The 19413-nt window shown below is 40.1% G+C and overlaps 1 protein-coding gene across 7 annotated transcripts in view; it reads left to right on the top strand.

Annotated features, from left to right (window-relative positions):
• TSC22D1 (TSC22 domain family member 1) overlaps positions 1-19413 on the top strand; it is an 87689-nt gene that overhangs the window by 31337 nt on the left and 36939 nt on the right. Inside the window, exons 4-7 of one of the 7 annotated variants that reach the window (XR_004779753.2) lie at positions 1800-2227; positions 2790-2885; positions 5288-5547; positions 6538-8555. The exons of 3 other annotated variants lie outside the window; for them this stretch is intronic. The gene's annotated coding sequence lies outside the window, so the exon portion shown is untranslated. Of the gene's footprint in view, positions 1-980; positions 2228-2789; positions 2886-5287; positions 8556-19413 lie in introns of those variants that run through there. 3 more of the 7 variants (XR_004779752.2, XR_004779754.2, XM_035553292.2) reach the window with 3 other exon arrangements.

Here is a 19413-nt window from a genome sequence, read left to right as displayed (position 1 = left end):
CAAAATCTCTTTTTTTAAAAAAAAAAAAAAGGCTTTAAAAAAATCTGTAAGAAATGTATAGAAGCTAACTGCATGTACATGGAATCAAATTCAATCAAGTAAACATCTATTTAGAGCTGAAAAAGAAAGCACAAAACCTCTCAATGTTAAGAAACTGCTGGTTTTGTGTAATTTCTTGAAGTTCAAGGTGCGTGTAAGTACTGGGAGTACTGTAACCTTTGTCACTATTGTTGGCTTTTTTTAAGGGAGAAAAAGCTAAACAACCTGACATCGTAAACGATGTTATTTCTTAAAAACACTGCGTATCAGCTCATGTACTCTGCCTCGTTGTTCAGAGCATAAGATTTCCAATCTTATAGAGATAAGCCTTCCAATCAAAGGCTGAATGAAGGTCTGTCTTTCTGGCAGAAATTTGTTAGTGCCAGTAAAGTCTGTTAATCTGATTTAAAATGTGTTTTAATTAGGCCATAAAAGGTTTGCTATCAACAGTACTTGGCATACAAAGTTGACAAGAAACAAAGCATGCTGATAAACTGTTTACATTGAAAGAATATTTAAGTGTTCTTAAAATGGAAATAACATTGTTTAACAAGTACCCATTTATTTAATTTCATAAAATGGATGCATCTATTAATGGAATTTATTCTTACAAGGCAGTATTTTTCTATAATCAACCAATTGTTGAGTTTTATGCCCCTAGTATTTTCCTGCTGTTACATAAGCTTGAAGAAGTACTGTCTGTATTTCTCAAATGTATCGTTCTGTGGCAGCTTTATACAACTTTGGAATCCTGTCCTGCTGAATTTGGAGAAGCCGTAGTTTTTTTTAACACTCCTAAACGGGAAATAGGAAAGGTCTTTCAGTGAGCAGTACCCACGTGGATCTCAAGTAGGTCCTAACTCCTTGTATGATAATCTAGACAGATCTGTGGCCTGCGAAGGTGTAGTAGGCTGTTCAAGAAGCTCAGCACAAAACATTTCTGGAAAGAGGCCAAATGCTTTCAAAGACATTTTGAAATTCAGCAAGTCAAGATTCCTGCCATCCCAGTTGCCTGCAAGTTTAGCTTTTAATGATGGCTTGCATGACACTTAATTTTTTAAATCAATACTTCGATCTGTAGTTTTGCTGTCTTTTCTCTTTCCTGAGATTTGATAATGTTTCCTGATGTGGCTATTGTAATGTTCAATGACTTCTTCCTTTCTGTCCCCTCAGTTCCCTGCTCCTCTTCCACTCCCTGAAACCAAAATAGATCGAATTTTGGGAAACATTTTGTGTCAGTGGCTTGAAGTGTAAGCAGTTAGCTTTACATCACTGTTGTTGATACTTCAATATCCATGTCATGTTGGTGCTAACTTCCAGGAGGAAGGTGCTTTACTAAAATTTGTTGTTCTTGTAATGTTTATTTTAAATAACAGTTCAGCCAGCTGCTGGTGCATAAATCCTGCAGTGGGTTTTCAGCCTGCACATTTCTAGAGGTACGACTAAACCAGTGAATGGCATCAGGGTAACAGATGCTTCTCAACCTAGAAAGTTTTGGTTTTGCAGCTGCAGATTAGCACTCCAAATCTGAAATAATTGCATGGTGCTACAAGACTTCAGTTTGAGGGGCTGAGAAAGTTAAACTAGCTGCAGGAATTGTGAATCAGTTGCAGCAGTTTGCTTTTTGTTTCCATGTTCTTTCACTTGGATCCTGTACTAGTTGGAGCTGCAGTATTACAGAAAAGAAAAAATAAGTGTTGCTGCTTGTACTCTGTACCACTTACCAAATGCACAGATTCAGTTTTTTGCTTATTTTGCAGATGGTCTTCCACAGAATTTACTCACAGTCGTTTAGACTTTTCTTTACTGGCTATGGAGCAGAACCACACTGCAGAAAAATGGGGATCAGTCTTCACTGTCTCTTGATCTACTTAGTGGCAGTAAAACCTGCTGTGTAGAGAACGTAGAAAAAAACACTAAAGGGAGCTTTGCTCCCAGCATTTCTATCGACTGTCAGGTCACTATGGAAAGACAAAGACACTGCGTTGATCCCTTTCTTCCCACAAAGGAGATGAAAGCGTCTATTGTAAGATTCCTTAATGTCTTCTGTATGCTCAGAAGCAGACATACCAGGGCCTTCCTGACCTCATCTTTATCTGAAGATCATCTGCATATGCTGTTCTTGTCATCAGAGCCAGACTTTTTCCCTGCTCCAACTAGATGGATCCCATCACAGCCTGCACTTGAGGTAAATCAGCAAACTACAGTACAGTGACTGAGAGAAGAGCTGTTGTCTGTTCAATTCCTTAAGCTGGCCGAACACCCAGTCTCTGTAGCAGGAATCACTTCTGAAGAGGCAAAAAAAAAAATCCTCTCCCAAAATTCCCCTAAGAGGAATCCAGGTACTTTTGGATGACCTGTTTCAGGTCTTTCTGCTCTTCTAAATCTTAGAACAAAGGAGTGTTTAGTTGTTTCAGCCTGAAATACGTATCTGCATATAGAAATCAGGCTAGTATTTTTCATAGCTAGAACACAAACATGACCAATTTTCTAATTCTTTAGTGTTCAAAACAAGTCTACAAGGGAAGAAAGATGTATGAAAGGATAAAAAGTGGAAATAAAGGGTTCTCCCCCCTTTTAAAAAAGGAGAAATAGTATGACCTTGATGCAAAGAAAGGAACTTAAAAACAAGTTATTCCTAACAGCGTGTTTCAGAATGATCTCACAAACTGTTTTGCTGCTTATCTATTTCTATTTTCACGAGGAAAATACCAGTGTACCAAGTTCTCATGGATGCTTTTTTTCCTCAGGTTTTGTGTTGGATCTTTGTCTCCTCTACAGAACTGCTACATGAATAGAATATGACCAAGTAATCTTCTTCTCCACACCCACTGAAGCCTGAATAGGTGATTTCATAACGGGCAGTATGGTCTGGAGTCTTTTTTTTCCAGTGAATAGGATCTTTCCCTCATTATAGAGGACCTCTCAAAGGCAGCCTTTTCTTAATATTACAGAGACACTAGACAAATTGCTGTTTGAAAGCAATCTATACTAAGCTGGGTCTCACTGCTTCATCTGGGTTGATTTGCTCTGATATGTTCTATTGCTTTGAGCTGAGAAGGAATATCAGCTGAGGAAGTGTTTAATAGCATTTTAGGCAACGACACCTATCACCTGAAACTAAGCATGGAATGCTGTGTATGGCATTGTGGTTGTGTGATAGGTATTGTCAAGTAAGCAGGTATTATCAGGTAGCAGGTACTGGTAGCTGAAAAGTTGCAGAGTCGAGAGTATTTGCAAATTATCTAATAAGAAAGAACTTTATAATCACAAGGGTACCTGAGAAGATACATGCTTCTAGTTGTATTGTCCTTTTGTGATCATTTTTTTAGCCAGCTAGTAGATATCAGCAGAAATTCTTTCCTTGAACACATCCTGTTTCTTATATTTTTTTCTTTTATCTTGTATCATCTGCCTTACTGGAAGTGGAGAACATAAACATCATCCCAGAGACATCTAATGGCCAATTACATTTATGTATGTTTTGGTCAGTTCTTTGCATACAGAAAGACCCTTTTTCATAGAAACAGGCATGCGGGATGAAAAGACTCGACCTGAATCCCTAACCTTTTGAGTTGATATTAAATAATCAAAAAGTCAGTATTTTGTCAAATTGAAAAGTATAGAAACACATCTTGGTCTCATGATGTTCAGAGGAAAATATCTAAGCAAATGTCATGAAATTCCACTAAAGGATGGTGAATCTTCATTTTTTTCTATAAAATAGTCTGTTTAGAGCAAAACCTTATACCTTAAATTGAAGTAGTATTGTCCTGTTTGTTTGTCCTCAGGAATCAAGAGGCTGAACATCTTTTTGTGTGCCCAAGTAGTTTCTTTGGAACTGATTTGCTGATTTTTTTTGTTTCAATTAGTGCAGGATATCAGGTCCTGTTACTGATGGCTTTCAGTCATCTGTGTAAAAAACATACGAAGCGTTCCTGTTTTACCCTAACAGCAAAAGTTAAAGGTGCCTTTTTAACAATGTATTATTGCAGTGGTTTGAATGATGAAACTTAGGTTTCATTCCAGCTTCTCTCTGTTACCTGGAGCAGCATCAAGTGAGGATGGGAAAGCTTATAACTGAAGGACACTCAAGATACCGAACTATACAAAGTGCTTTTGTTAGGTGTAGGGTCTAAAGGAGAGAATGGAGGGAGAAAGCCACCAAAACTGCCCCCAAATTAATTATAGGAGAAATTGCATCAAATGCATCTTCTTGGTTAACTTTTGGACTGTGCTTTACCTGCTGCCCTGAGAGCGCTGCTGAGAAAATGGTAACATCTCATCTGAGGTATATGGATCAACAGCTACGCATATGCAAATACCAGACTGCTGCTGTTGTGCAGAAGTTACTGCAGTGGGTAATAGCCAGTAAACATGTACACGACTGTATGTATAATTGTGCTTTAAGTCCCATTCTGTACTGTTCTGTTGGATGCTGGCTCCTTGCTACTGATAAAACTTCACTGGAGTCTGTCGGTCTTCAGAATTCTTGAAGAGGAAAATTTCTGCTCTTGTGCATTGATAGTTTGTATTAAAATAAGTTAAAAAAAACAACTCCTAGATTCTCAGGAGAAAAAAAAAGAGGAAATATTCTACAAATCCAGAAGCCCAGTCAGTAACTTGGATAGTTTCTCAGCTTTCCACAGCTATATCCTAATGTATCTACGTTGAGACAGGAGAGTTAAACTGCTGTCAGTGTTTGATCGATCTGATTTTGCAAAAGGATAGAGAACTTGAGATTGGAATAAGGCCTTTTACAGAGGAGCTGGAAGTAAAGAGTTAGGGAGTCATTGGTAAGGGAAACATTCAGGTAAGTATAATTCTTCTTAAAGAGACTTCCTGTCTGTGATCATGGGGAGTTGTTCACTGCATTGCAATAGATGCCATTTTTAATTCTCTTGAGTGAACAGAGGAGAAATTTGGATTTTTTTTCCCCCCAGAAATAAAATCACACTTTTCCCCACCTACATCTCCTTGTAACAAACTGAGAGAACTTTCTGGACAAAGCATCTTATTGATCTCATCTATTGGTAGATGTCTTAACAGTCTCGAAAGTTCACAGTTCAACACCTTGGGTTTTTTTTTTTTTTGCATCAGAGCATGAAAAAACTGCATGTCTAGTACTCATCTCTGGTCATCCTCCCCTATTACAGTGACTATGTGTATGTCTCTGTGTGGCCGAAAATGAGGGAATGCAGATCATTTTCCAAGAAGTTACCAACTAGCACTTTTCCTTCCCCTCCAGTCTTTCTGCCTCCCTACCCTGGAAGTATGGAGTCCCTGCCTCAGCCTACGGCTTCATTCTTTTTCCAGCTGCCCACAAAAGTAAAGAACCAGTGTGAAAGTTTGAAGAAAGAATCCGCTCAGAGGACTGAGTCTCAAGCAAAAGCTCCAGGTTGCAGACTCAGAAAGAAACTTCCTTTGGGGAAGGATCTGCTTCCAGGATTTGCTCGTCTCTTTTTCCTTGGGCAAACAGAGTTCTTGAAGCAAACAACAGGGTTGCAGGTAGGTAGGGCCCCTTTGAACCGCCATCCACTCAGGTGTGAAGGATGGACTTTATGCTGTTTCTCTATGCTTTTTTTTGTTGATGTTGTCTTCCACTTCTCTAGGCTGAGAGAGAGAAAGTGTGAGCAGCTTAACGAAAAACGTGGGGGAGAGAGAGAGGAGAAAAAATATCCTGGGTACTCGGAAAGAATGTTTTTATACCTCTGCATAAGCTTCCTGTTCATGGGGTCACATTTGCACTGGAGCTCTTTGAGGCTCTAATGGCACTCTTCGTCTGACCCTCTTCTATACAGGAAGCTAAGTCAAGTAGAATTTGGTGGCTAGGGCCTAGGTAAAGCCAGTGATTGATTGTACAAGGCCCATAGCCACATCATTTTCATCTCCTCCCTGTCTCTTTACACCAATGTTAGTTAGCTTTGGATGTGCAGTAAAGGTAGAGGCGACCAGGTGGGTTTGAAATCCTCCTTGGTTCCCAGCAGTGACAGTGTTCCCCAGTTCTAAACGTGTAAATATGTTCTTCCTTCAGAGGAGTCTGTGGCTGCTGGGTTTGTCCTGTTTCTTTCTCCATGTGAAGGAAACTGACTGGAATGCTCTGAGAAAGGAAGGGGATGTGCTGCTAAGCCACTCAATCAGCAGTTCCTAAGGCCCAGATATGGGCTATCAGTCCAATCAGTTCAGGTAAATTCTGCCTTCCTTGCTTCACGCTGTGCAGAGCAACAGCCTCTTCCGTGCAAACATCAGTAGCCCAAAGTCAGACCTTTCTTTTTCTCCAGCTATGTCACTGCTGACACGGGAAATTTATTCCCAATTTCCTTTAGATTTTTTTAGCAAAAGGTGTCACCTGAAAAGTGGCAATATAATTCTAAGGAGATTTTACCAGTTCCTCTTTGATGCTGAGTGAAGTCATTTGGAACTATGTTACGTGCATTATTACTTTTGGTGCATCTTGTGACTCTTCTCTCCCTCTTCATTCCCTCCAAATCGCTTCAGGACACCTTCTAACCTTTATACTGCGTCACAAGACTTCAGCAGAAGATCTTAAGAACCATTTATGTTGCTGGAAGATGACTGGGTTTGGATCTTGGCCTTCCTTAAGCAGGATCTGCTGGCAAAAATGGGATTGGGAAAGAAATGACTCCTTTTACATCACACAGAGCCACCCTAGATATGGAAGCATAGGCAGAGAATTACTTCTAACAGGGGATTCCTTAGGAAACTTGTTTGGCCTCCCATGGTCCTGTTGTTACAATGTCATAAAGCTGTTTTTTTTGTTTTTTTTTATAAAACAACTAAACCTGGCACCTTGCTATCTAATGAAGATGAAATCAATAAATCCAAGTTTAAGAGTTAACAGGTCTAACAATGTGATCAGATCTTGCTGACCCCTGTGTGGGAGATGCCACGTGAAATCTGTGAAACAGGGTTCTGCTGTGGTTCGGACTGATACATTTGTAAAGCCTCTTCTACTTATAGCCCGTTTAAATGATGATAAAGCGCATAATGAAGATTCTTATGGAAATGACATTTAATTAGGCTTTCCACCTCTTCAATTTTGTTTAAAAAAAAAAAAAAGCCAAAAATGTCAATGGCATTGTGAAAAGTACTGCATCTTTTGAGGTTTCCTATGGTTTTCTGTAGATAAAAGGTATATTGGAAGTGCTGAGAGCTGTGGAAGTAGAAAAACATATTTTTCTTTAAAAATTATTTGAGGATTGAAAAGTTATTTGTTAGAAAGCAGAAAGCTCTAATTGTCTTCCCCTAAGGGGATTCTGCAGTCGAACTTAAATTAAATGTCTTGCAGGATCTCAAATAAAAACCTTATGTTTGGCAGGAGTGACAAACACACGCATGCCCATGTACTTCTGTTCTTTTCACTATAGGAAATGACTTTTGAACAATAAGAGTGACTTTTAATGTTCAGATTAGGAGAGGGGGAAGCTTTGCTCTGAAGCTGTGTGTGAGAAGGGGTGGCAGGAGGGTGGACCGGACCCTCTGGCAGTAGGTAAAGAGCACTCTGATTTTCCTGTTTTCTGCTTCTGGCACTTGGAGGAAAGTAGACGCTCGTGCTTGAATCCAGTTAATTTCTGAAATCAGTCACCATGAAAACATTGTTTTTAACTAATGCCTAGAACTTTCATTAAATTCACCAGCATATTTAAATTGTTGAACTGTCTTAATGTAGCCCCGAGGCTACTGCTTCATGGCAGTTGTGACTTCTTATTATGCTGGAATGCATTGCAGTCTTGGTACATTCTAAAAATAATTGTTCAGATGGTGCTGTTTAAGTGCATACTTATGTAGTGAGCCATTTTCATTGGACTTCTTGAAATTTGGCTCTGGTGGATGGCTTTACAACTTTTTTGCCATGAATATCAGACTACTTTGTCTTGCTTCTTCTGTGGTTATCAAGTAAAATGCTAAATTTATGATGTGATATTTTTAGAAAACTGATGCATGTGTTAAACTATGCAACCACAGTCACACTTCTGCACTTTAAAGTTTAAAGAAATCAGTTTAATGTATCAAATTCAATGGTTTTTAATTTAAAAAAAAATGTGGAAACGTGTGCATATGTGTATGGTGACTCTGAGTAGTTGTTACAGGTACAGACCTTTGGACATGAATTGTGTGCATAACAGGAGTAATCTGGAAGTTAGAAGCGGAAGATCTGTGAGTCTTAGAAATAAATACTAACATCTGTGGCTTGAGATCTCTGCCAGCGGTGCTTTTAGTTGAAAATACCTGTGCTTTTCTAACTTGTGGTCTGTTTAAGGTCTGATGATGTTTTGTGCCTTCCCTAATAGGTACACTTACCTCAGCCACAGTTCTTGGTCACTGTGTTCTGTAGAGTAAGGTAAATTTAAGACCATGAAATACTTGTGAACACGAAATGCTTACGGTGAAATAACAGGGGCACTGAGAACTTTCTAATGTTATTGTCTCAGTTGCTGTCTCTTGGGAGACCTAAAATGACTTCACTTGTCCCCCTCCTCTCTGTAGTAACAATTAAAAAAAAAAGACAAAAGACTGTTGCTTTTATAAAGTCAGTGTTTTGATACTTGTGTATCAGCATTGTTAGCGTATCATTATCGTGCTCTGGGTTTTGCAGCTGGGATCCTGGATTCTTGATACGCCTTTAGAGCAATAACTCCTACCTTTGTGTTATTAAATAATAAAGATGTGTAAAACCATTTTCTTCCTGTTTATATTGTACTTAACTTAATTGTATGAGTATTGAGTGACTCTCTTCTGATTGTCTCCAGAATGTCAGGAAACATGGAAAAGCATGGTATGATTTTAGGTTTTGAATCCCAAATACTAACAATTTCACAAGATAAACTTGCTCCTGTTTTTCCTTTCTGCTCTCTTTAAGATTCCGTGAGCATTAGAGCTACGTAACTCACTGCATGTAGTTCTTTACATCTCCTTTACCAGATGCCAGCCCCTCCTGTTTCATACCCAGTCAATAAAATCCTGGCTGCTGACATCTTTTCTCCTGTCCAAGAAAAGCTATCTTGTTTAACCTGAAAGATTTGCTTTCTTCACACCTCTCCACCCTTTGTGGCTTATGTTGCAACTTTCTCTGTTATGGGATGTTTTGAAGATGATGGAGCCTTCTGTAAAGTTTGAGAAATTCCAGGGAAAACAGTGCTAAATACTACGTCTGCCAGAACTAACTGTTTTTTAAACCTATTTTTTTGTGAGATGAGATGCTTTGTCAGTTCAGAGTTTTTTTTTTTTAAAGGAAGCACCAAAAGTGTGGTCCTTCTATAAACAAAATGAGAATAAGCAGTATAGATTCAGGGGTGTTTGTCCTCACTTTTACAGTGAAGGGGGGGGGGGGGGGGTTACAAAACCATCAGCAGTTTATGGTGAACTTCTGAAAGTCAAAGACTGGTTCCATCAGCAGTAGTGTACTGTAAGTTGGGTTAGGTTCTCTATATCACTTCTCTATCCCTGTCTGCAGGGCACTGGGATTTGAGTAGAAATGACGAAAATATTTTTTTTTTAGCTTTTTTTCTTCTTGAGGAAAGGAGATAGATACCTTGATTAGCCAAACACGTTACTGATTCCTGAAAGAATGTGTGTGATTTGGGGGTTAACTGAAAAAAGGGCTTTTTTAAAATTGGAGAAAGGTGTTCTCTGAACAGCAGTGCTAACAAACAGGTGAACTGTTCCAGTTTTGTTTCTTGCATGGACTTTATGAAGAATTGGCAGCTGCACAGCTCCTAAGCCAGGCCCATAAATGATTCAGGTTGTTATCAACAAAGTGAGGTGAGTTGACGGGTTGTTTCAGGGATTACTGGGTTTGGCTGCTTAAGAAGCTGGATTGTCTAAATGGCATTGAAGGCATTAAACATCAACTATTTAAAAAAAAAAAGTGTTGAAGACAATATTAAGTTGGTTTCTTTCACTACTGGCAGTGATACTTTCCGCATCACTACCAACGCTTTTTTTTGAGTGAAATATGAAATTAGTGTTCTGTCAAACTGTCCTGTATTGTTTCATTTCTGTGTTCCACTCTAATAAGTGGGTGGCTGTTCCTCTCTCACGAGAGAAGGAAACTGATGTTTCTGCTCTTCCTGAGTACCAAGCAGATATCAGGAAAGTATGTGGGTTTGGGCCTTCTGTTACAGAATAGTAAATGAAGAAATCTGTCATGTTCAAATGGGTATTACCTTTATGGGGAGAAATAATTTTATTTATTCCAGTTGATTGTAAAAGTTTGTACAAATGGCTAGAGAGGTATGTGACTCAGGGTGGCTTTTTTTCTTATGGCTTCAATGCTGATATAAACTACAGAAGATTACTTAGTATTTTTGAACTTTTTCAGGATGTTACCCTGATTAAAATTGATTTGACTGTCTAGGCGGTAGAAGTTTGCAAACATTTAGCTTCTTGTGGGTAGGAATTTTTTTAAAAATGCAAAGTAAAATACACTGTTATGGACTTGTTGCATGGGCTACAGAAAGAATGGGAAGGCTCTCTGGAGGTGTAATTTTACAGAAATTACTGACAGATTAGAGATCGCCTATTTTTCCGAAGCTTAATTCCCTATGGACAGGGGAAGGCTTAAGGCATACAGTCAGGAAATCCCAGCTCCTTGAGGTAGCAGTCGAATTCTGCTCTCATTGCTTGTGCTGTCACGCAGTTATCTACCCTGGCATTGACCAGGGAGGGGAGGGTATTGTGAAAGGTTAGGAAGCACAGTTGAGTGTGGAAAAAAAAAAAGTGAAGTGGCATTTGAATGTGAAATACAAAAATACAAATCTCTAAGAAGCTGGAAGTTACATTGAACTCATGTGAGCCCTGAGTTGAAAACATCCCCTGAAGTGATTAATGGGGGTTTTTACACACCTGCTGCTGCTCTTTTGGGTAGAACTTCACAGAACAGTGAAACTTGAAACACCTTTTAAAATGTCTTCCTGATTTGTGGTAGTACTTTGCATTAGATGAGAAAGCAGGAGAAATTAATTTGCAAAATCTTTTTTGAATGTGTAAAAGAGATGAAACCAGGTTGAAGTGCATGAGAACAAATGAACAGGTAACTTCAGCATAAGCTTCTGTGTAAGGACGGGATGCTTCTGGGTCATTTCAGAGAAGTTTTGGCTAAGCTGGGTAGTGGAATAGCACAGGAATTTAAATATGCAATCAACTACTGTAGGAGCTCTCCCTTGTCAGGCAGAAAATAACTTGCAGCAGTTGTTGCTTACAGGAGGGCAGGGGGGGAAAAAAAGCTTGAAACTAGCAAAGCCTGGGTTCCTGTGACTCTGTTGCTTCTGTGGTTAGGTTTTGTGGTGTCTAAAGTGTGAGCTCTGATTTGCAGCTTCATTACGCCTTTGTCACTGACTGTTTGTGACCTAATGGTGTCTAAAACTATAGAGTCAATGCTGCGTTTTTTTAAGGAGAAAGTAGGCACAAGTTGAGAGGGCTTCTGGACTTATGCAACTTTTTAAGAATTTACGTTAACTTTGGAAGCTGTAGCCCTCTGTTGGATCTGGTTGGGATTAGAAATAGGTTAAAAAATTTAATAGGGACGTAAGAATGAAGACTCTCATAGAACAAACTTGTACTAGTTTTCGAGTATTTTGGGGAACAATGCTTTTTTGTAGTGTACTGAGGAGTGTTCCACGAGCTGCGTTCTGTCCTGACACTTCTATTCATTTTATGTTTATATTAATGATACCTTTTAAGTATGTTCTATGTTAATGCTAAATTTAATGTAATTATTTTTAGCTGTCTTCTATATTTGCACTTGGCAGACCTTTTCCATCTATCCCCCTCATTAAGGGTACTCTAAACAAGTGTTGAATTACTTCCTTTAACTAGTTGAGAATTGTTGTTTCTATTCTTATTAAATCAATTCTGCAAATAGGAATGATGAACAGTAGTACTACACTTGTCCGGAGAATAAATGCTCAAAAAAAAAATCAAGGAAACAAACTTCCTCCCTGTATCAATCCCCCTGTTGTGTTTTTGGAGAAAACTGCTTGGAGGACTCGAGTATCCCCTTGTGCTTCCAGCGTGGCAGTTCTGCAGCTGCAGGGCCTGTTGTTTGTCTTTCCAGGTAATCGTAACACCCAGATTCCTGCCTGTAGTTGGACTCAAGTTACCGCTTCAGATTAACTTTGTCTCCTTAAGAGACTTTTTTCATTCTAAACCTGGTGGCGACATAATAATGATAGGAGGGCTGTGCTCCTGCCCATTCCTTATGACTTTGCTTAAAGTTAAACATTTTCTTAAGAGCTTCAACACCATATGTAGATCAGTGAGATAAATCTAGGATCTCCACTTGCTTGTACACTTAAGCAGGGAATGGTTTGTATTGCCACATTTCGTTCCCCTGAACTGCCATCTGATTTTTCCCCTCGCGGAGTGCCTGCTGCTTCAAAATCAGCCTTACTCTGCAGTGTGGTGCACTTTAAGGTAGAGAGCAGAACTTCTTTATAAATGCTGAAATAGATGCAGGATGTTGTGACTTGACAAGCTGTTTGTATTTGTTCAGTTTGCACGTTTCTTTGCATAGAGTACAGAATTGTAAATTGAAGATGCTTGAGAGCCACACATGTGCCAGGCCTTGGTTCAGTGAGTAGTCTCCCCAGTTTGACTGACATGTGATGCTCGGTTATCCTCAGGACACTCCTTGGAAAAACTCTTTAGGTGACTGCACTGGAGTAGATGGTGTAGTGACTGGCTGTCTGCGAGTTGTCTTCTGGCCTGAAGGAACTTTCTTCAGCTCTAGCTAAAAGGAATTAAAATAAAACTGCCTCAGTCCCCAGTTTCTTTTGCCATTCCTCATTCCTAATGAAGAGGTTTTTCTCTACCTGCTAAACTCCCCACACTTCTCAGTGAATCCTCAGTGACTGGATAACTCTAGAAAGTTAATCGTTTTCAGTATGATCAATGATCTAACTTATACAGTAATTGTGATACTAAAAAAAAAACAACCCTCAACGTATCTCAAAATTCAGGAATTTACCTTTTTCCTCAGAATTAGTGACTATGATGTATTGTGGATGCTGTTCCCACCTCTCCCCCTCAAATCTACAGTTATACTTAGTCTGCGTGAAGTACTGTAGGATGTCATTTTTCCCTTTTTTACTTGATGCCAAAAAGGAGGAGGCCTTGCTTAATAAATGAGTCCTATGGATGTTGTTTCATCACAAATATTTAATTACGTGGTTTATAATGCAAGGGTTTTTATCTGCTCACCACCTAAGCTTGCCTTTCCTTGTACCTAGAGTTGAAAATTGTTCCCTCACAGTTCTGGCTTGGGTCAGATGGTATGGCAGGCTGTCATGCAGGGGTTTCATTAAGAAAAAATCCCATTAAGGTGGTGTTAGAGAGGTATAATATAAAGTAAAATAAGATAGAACATTTCTTTTTAATGTGACTAAGAGTAAGTATCTTCAAAGATTGGGGATTTTTCATTTTTCCCCATAGCTGAGCTTCTGTAAAAGGAATAGTTAGTGAATATTCTGGAGCTTTGTTAGTGAAGATCTTCTGCTTATAAGCCCTGTCCCCTTGTTACCTAGTTTGACTGTTCATCCTGCTGACCTTATTTTTGACTGTTAGTAGTACTTTCTTACTCCTTTAAAGATAGATTTTTAGCTAAATATTTACAAGTGTTAATACATATTTTTCCCTACCGCGCTGTTTGTGACAGCTTTAGTGATGAGTTCACTTTTGCCAAATTAAAATATTCATACAGGTAAAGGGACTAAATATATACCTGTAGTGTTTTATGTAAAATTGTATGCTCTTGTCTACAGAACAAAACAGTCCATTTTTAATCCATGAATATTATTCAGGGATGTGTGTGGGAATGTACACTGATATGTATATAGCGGGTTACAAAGGGATCTGTTGTTGAGTAATACTATGGTGTATTTTGTTTTTACACTGAAGAAGAGTTTTGGAGATGATACTGTGTGTTGTGGGAGACACATTGAAGGGTGAAAGAAAAGTGATAAAGTCTTCACCTTAAGATGTCTTAAAGAGTTGATGTCTTAAAGAGCTGCTTCATAGCACTAGATGCTCATACTGGCCTTTAAAATGAAAGGTAGATCCAACAAAAGCTCACACTAAACTTACACTAAATCAACTAACGTGATTGCTTGCAGAAAGCAGGCTGAGATAAATTCTAGGAGGACTCCTCTTGGAGTTACTCCTCAGTTTGTGGGGAAGGCTGTGGGTTACTATTTTTAAAGTGAGGACATTGTGGGAGAGATGACTGCTTCCTACAGCTTCAAAACCTTTCCTGTGTGTACACTTAAGTGTTCAATAAGCTAAGCGTGAATTTATATCGACTTCAGGCTCCTGTGAGAGCATATTGGAGCATCAGGTATATTTTGTGTCCAAGCTACACATGTAGTGCTGGTGCAGAATATCACTTCGGTAAGCAGCTTTGAGGATTCAACTTAAATTTCTTTAAATTTCTTCCGACTTGAAATTCCGTCAAAACCAGCACCTAATCATTAAATAGATAAGGCCTTTAAAATTACCATCATTTCACACTGTAACTATGCGTCGTGTCCATAGTCCTTAAAGACTCTCTGCACTGATGTTTAATCTAGTGGTCTTGTCCCTGCAAGGAGCGATGATCTGTTCCTGCAGCAGTGGTACTCCTTTGTCATTAGACACGGCTGTAGGAAGCCTTTTTTTTGCCATCTGTCGCTCCTGCGTGCTGCTTTTTTGACTTGACCTCAATGCTCTTGCCCTGACAAGGTTTAAATGCCGAGCGCAGACTGATTAACAAGGCATTAAGTCACTTAATTCTTTCATTTTTAAATAGTCTTAACATGGTTTTGGTGGCCACTGGTTTGCGTTTTAAGTGAAAGACATGGCGTATGTCAGCAGTGTGGATTTTTAACCCCTTTGTGGTGGCTGGTATTTTGCAGTTCTGCATCTATCTAAAACAGTGAAGCTTAAATAGCAGTGCTGGATCAGCTTGCTCATGGTAACTGTTGCGGCGATGAAAAGCAGATACCTCACTAGAGATGAAACACTTGTTAAGGAATATTGAAAAGTGTGCAAGCTCGGTTCAGAACAAGGATTCGTACATTTCTTTTTATATATAAGAGGTTTCATTATCTTAGTGGCTTAGTACTTGAGTACCTAGTACCTGAAGGGTGGCTCAGCAAAACTTGGAATAAAGCGGGCTAGGACTTGAGGAAGGTTGAATCGTGCCTGCTAACAATGGCAATGAAATGAATTATCTGACCTGCAACTTAATTGTTTTTAGCAGTTTCTAAAGTTCAAATATATTGGCCTGAGTATTTCTCAGTCACAGCCATAGTAGTATATAAGACCCAAGGTCCCACTGGAGGGGAAAAAAGTGAAAATATTGAGATGCTTTTGCTTTAGAAGTGGATTTGCACGCTGAAGCGGCTCTCCTATTTTTTATTGTATTTACAACAGCCTCAATTCCAGACCTCTATTTTGAGGAGATGCTTTTGAGTCCTGAAGCCATCTATAAAAAGATTTTCATAAAAGGATCTCTCCTTCATCTAAGAGCTCAAGAGGATTCGTTAATACCACTTTAATTTCCTGTTGGTGGGGAGGGCACAAGAGCAGCTAAACCTCTCCTTCTCCGTGCGGCTTTAGCACAGGACCCGTCAGTGCATCGTATCTGCTGAACCTTCTCACGGGCATCGTGCTCCTCGGGGATTAACGGGTTCTGTCTACCGCTGCCACCAACTCGTGGTGTCTTGCCTTCTTCAGGAACCCGTCTCACTTTATACTCCCAGCTGATGTGCTCTTGGAGGGCACGTTGGTACTTCTGGTAGGCAGAGCTGACTTGTGTTGGCCACCCAGATTACGGGGTACCTGCTGACTCTAAGCACGTGCTTCTCTGGCATCGCTGGCTCAGAAGAAGGGCAGTGCAAAGGGCAGCTCTTTTCCCCCGATGCTGTGCTGAGCGGTCCTCCTGCCCGTGCTGCTTGGAAGGGTTGTGCTGACATCACGGCTGGAGATCCTGGGGCTCTCCTGTCTTCCTGTGGCTTGTTACAGCTTTTGTTTCATACCGAAACCTTTATTTGTTTCAGTGTGTCAGAAAAGAGAGATGAAGCCGGGACGTGCGCAAGGAGAAGCGAGACAGGTTTCCCAGGGAGGCTTTTCCTAAGAACTCTGCAAGGATTGTGCAGGATTTGGTGGAGTAAACACAAGTACGCCAGGCTTATCTTCCCCTCCCTAGCTGTGTATATTCTGTGTGAAAGGTTATTATTCACGTTCCTGGAGGCCAGGGGAAGATAGGGAAGCTTATTGCTTGCAGATGGTGCTTAGCATGCAAAAATACATGCTTTCTGCCTCTGCGGAGACATTACTCGGAGAACATCTTACACGGCTTGGCTGTAACTTTTTAATTGCACGGACACAGCCGAGGCTGGAGTTTTTTGTTCTTCACCAGTCCTTTTTCTAGAGCTTACTTTGATGTGATGTAGACCGAAGAAAACTTCTTAGCAAATTAGTTGTTGCAATAAAGGAACCGCAATTTACTGAAGTCATCTTTCTCATCGTCTTTTAAAATAAGACTGAAAGTATAAGTGAGACTAGGTCTTTGAGCCTTAAAGACTTTTGTTTTTGTGTTATACGTGCACTTTGGACTAAGCACTGTGCTTCTGATTTCATGCGAAAGGAGAAGCTGCACACAGAATAATTAAAAAAAAAAAAGTTGACAAGTGTATGGGATGCTTGGCCATGTTGCGTTAGTCATCTCTTCTGTGACCTGAGTGGTGAAACGATGGTGGTTTGCTAGGGGTTTTTAAGTTCATGTTTCTCTAATCAGCAGCAGTGAAACTGATGAAGTTCTCATAACTCTTCCTGTACTATTTAATTCTGAGAATTTCAGGCTGTGCGTAACTGCTCTGTAAATATCCAGGTACCTTCTTGAACGGCTTCTTTTCATGCATTCATGCTATTACTGTCATATCCGAGTTCTGTCATAGGTGGATGTGCCAGCTCTCGACAAGTTGGACCAAATTTAATACTGCTTTGGTAATGGAATTAAACCGGTACAAATTTGACATGATTGCTTTCTAATACCGAAATTATCCCTGAACCTCATCAGCGTGAGTAATTCTCAACTGACACTGATGGCATGTGCGTTGTTTCCCTTCTTACTGCTATTATTGAAAAATCTGTTTTTTTTAATGATGATTCCAAGACCTGTGGCTGCTGATCTCAGTGAGCATGCTTAATGCGTTTAAAAGGGTCTTGTCTGCCTTGTATTATTTCTTCCTGTATCCCCCACTCTCTGGAAAAGTTCAGAGTAAGTAAAAGTAGTTTTTGTAATGTTTGACATTTTCACCTGTGAAAATACAGACTTGACTTGTAGCGCATTGGTAGCAGGCTTCAGCCCTGTATGGCTCCAGGTACTGTCATAATATTAATACAAAATGTGTGTATTTCATAAAACTTTTGAAAGTAGGGGGTTAATTCTACTGGGAGCTTTTTAAAACTCAACATGCAATGTTTTAGAGGACATTTTAAGGCTGGAGAAGTAGGGAGTTGTCCTTTCTTCTCAGCCTTACTCTGCCTAGCTGTGATTCTTGCTGTTAGCCATATGTTTTAGAACTTTAAAACCCTTTTTTTTCCCCTTTTTTAAAAGGGTAGTAATACTGTTTGGCTACCCACTTCGACTTGGTGGGTATGACATCTTTCTCACCGCTTTCCTCCCCCCCACCTCAGCTGTTACAATGCTGACTTTACAAGTGAACTAGAGCTCCCTCTCCCCTGTTTAACCCAAAAAAGATGTTCTCAGCCCTAAAACCGTCCCAGAAACAATGCTGACAGGTCAGCGTTTGCACAAAAGTGGCTTAAATCTGCTGTATATCCTCTTGCACGGTCTCTGTTCTATATCCTCTTGTGCGGGAGTCTTTGCACTTGTTTCCGTGTTGAGCTCTAGGCTGCCAACAGTGGTGCCACAGCTTCCCCGGTACCACGACAGGTGACAAATCCGTCATGATGAGGGGAAGATCAAACTGAAAAATCAGGCAGCTTGCATCGGGAACGTCTGATAGGATCGCAGCATATGGCTGTGTGGGCGGCCATAGACTTTCCGAAGCTCCGTGCTTAGAAAACCTGCCTAACTAATATTTGGGTTAATCTCTCGCTAGTAGAGCATTCAATTCCAGACGCTTGGTAATCAGAATTTCTGCAGTCTCACCCACTGCTCCAGATCCCTGTCATTCAGCTGTCTATTTTAAATGCCTCTTTCAGGGAGTAGTTCTAAAATTACCCACTGTTTTGACCTGACAATAAGAGGAACATGTGAGCTCCTCCCGGTGCTGCTCAGCCAGTGTGCGGCTGCTTGCACCATTCATCAGCGGCGATACTTCGGCGCAGAAAAATGGGGCATTTAAAATGCTACACTGACTCTTAGTGTCTCTTTGACCTTTCCCTCGCTGTGACCGACAGGGTTTCAATTTATCATCGCGGTGACAAGAGCACAGCTTGTTTGCTACGTCTGATCTTCAGGGCTAAAATTCGACCATGAAGACTTTGCTCGCTGTGTAAGCACTGTAAGAGCTTGGCTTGTTTGCCCCTACAGATGTTGAGGGTGCTGCCTCGTTCAGCTTGTCTGGCCAAGCTCATTGCTCCCAGAATATGGATTTTGGTAGAATTTCTTGCACATCAGTGAAACTTGGGGAAGGAGCATTAGTGTGTGTAATTCAGTAATAGTAGCTGTATCGCCAGGTGTTAAGTATGTCATTGGGACTGAATAATTTGGGAACACTGAAGTTATTGATTTGCATTTTTTTATATTGGTTATCTCTGCTTTTCAGAACAAAACATGGAAATGAAGAGGGATTTGGAACACAGCCATCACCTCAGGTGTTGGGGTGGGGAAGGACAGAATTAGGGATACTGGAGAAAGTAGTAAGTGGGAGGTGATGGAAGGGAACAGCTTCTCAGCTGTAACATGAGCAGCACTGCCCTGCTTCCTCTTTGTCTGTTCCTCTTCCATTTTCTAAGTACCTTTTTTCTTCCTTTTGTGCATGAGCAGATTTGCATCTTTGCAGTGGTTATAACCATGAGGAAAGCTAGTAGGGAAAGCGAGACATGTCTTGCATTCTAGGCATAAAATGGTACTTTGCAAATTCCAGGTAACGTCGTCTTAGTTTTGTTTTACCTGCCTTGCAGGGCTGCTGTATAATTAAAACTTCAACTGTCGTCTCCCATGCAACGCAAACCTCCCATATTTTTCCATCTTTTTATGGTTCCAATCTTTTAAATACTAGTGGTGAATGAGTTTTTTTTGTCGTCAGATTTAGGTAATTTCTCAAAAGCTTAAAAACCAAACATCTGCCTGGCGTTAGCTACACGTGTAATTCTGTTGTGAATTAAAACAGCTCAAAATCATTT

This window comes from Cygnus atratus, chromosome 1 (genome assembly GCF_013377495.2).
Source record: "Cygnus atratus isolate AKBS03 ecotype Queensland, Australia chromosome 1, CAtr_DNAZoo_HiC_assembly, whole genome shotgun sequence".
Classification (NCBI taxonomy): Eukaryota; Metazoa; Chordata; class Aves; order Anseriformes; family Anatidae; genus Cygnus; species Cygnus atratus.
The sequence above is the reverse complement of the archived record's forward strand: the minus strand, read 5'-3'. Positions and strand labels throughout refer to the sequence as shown.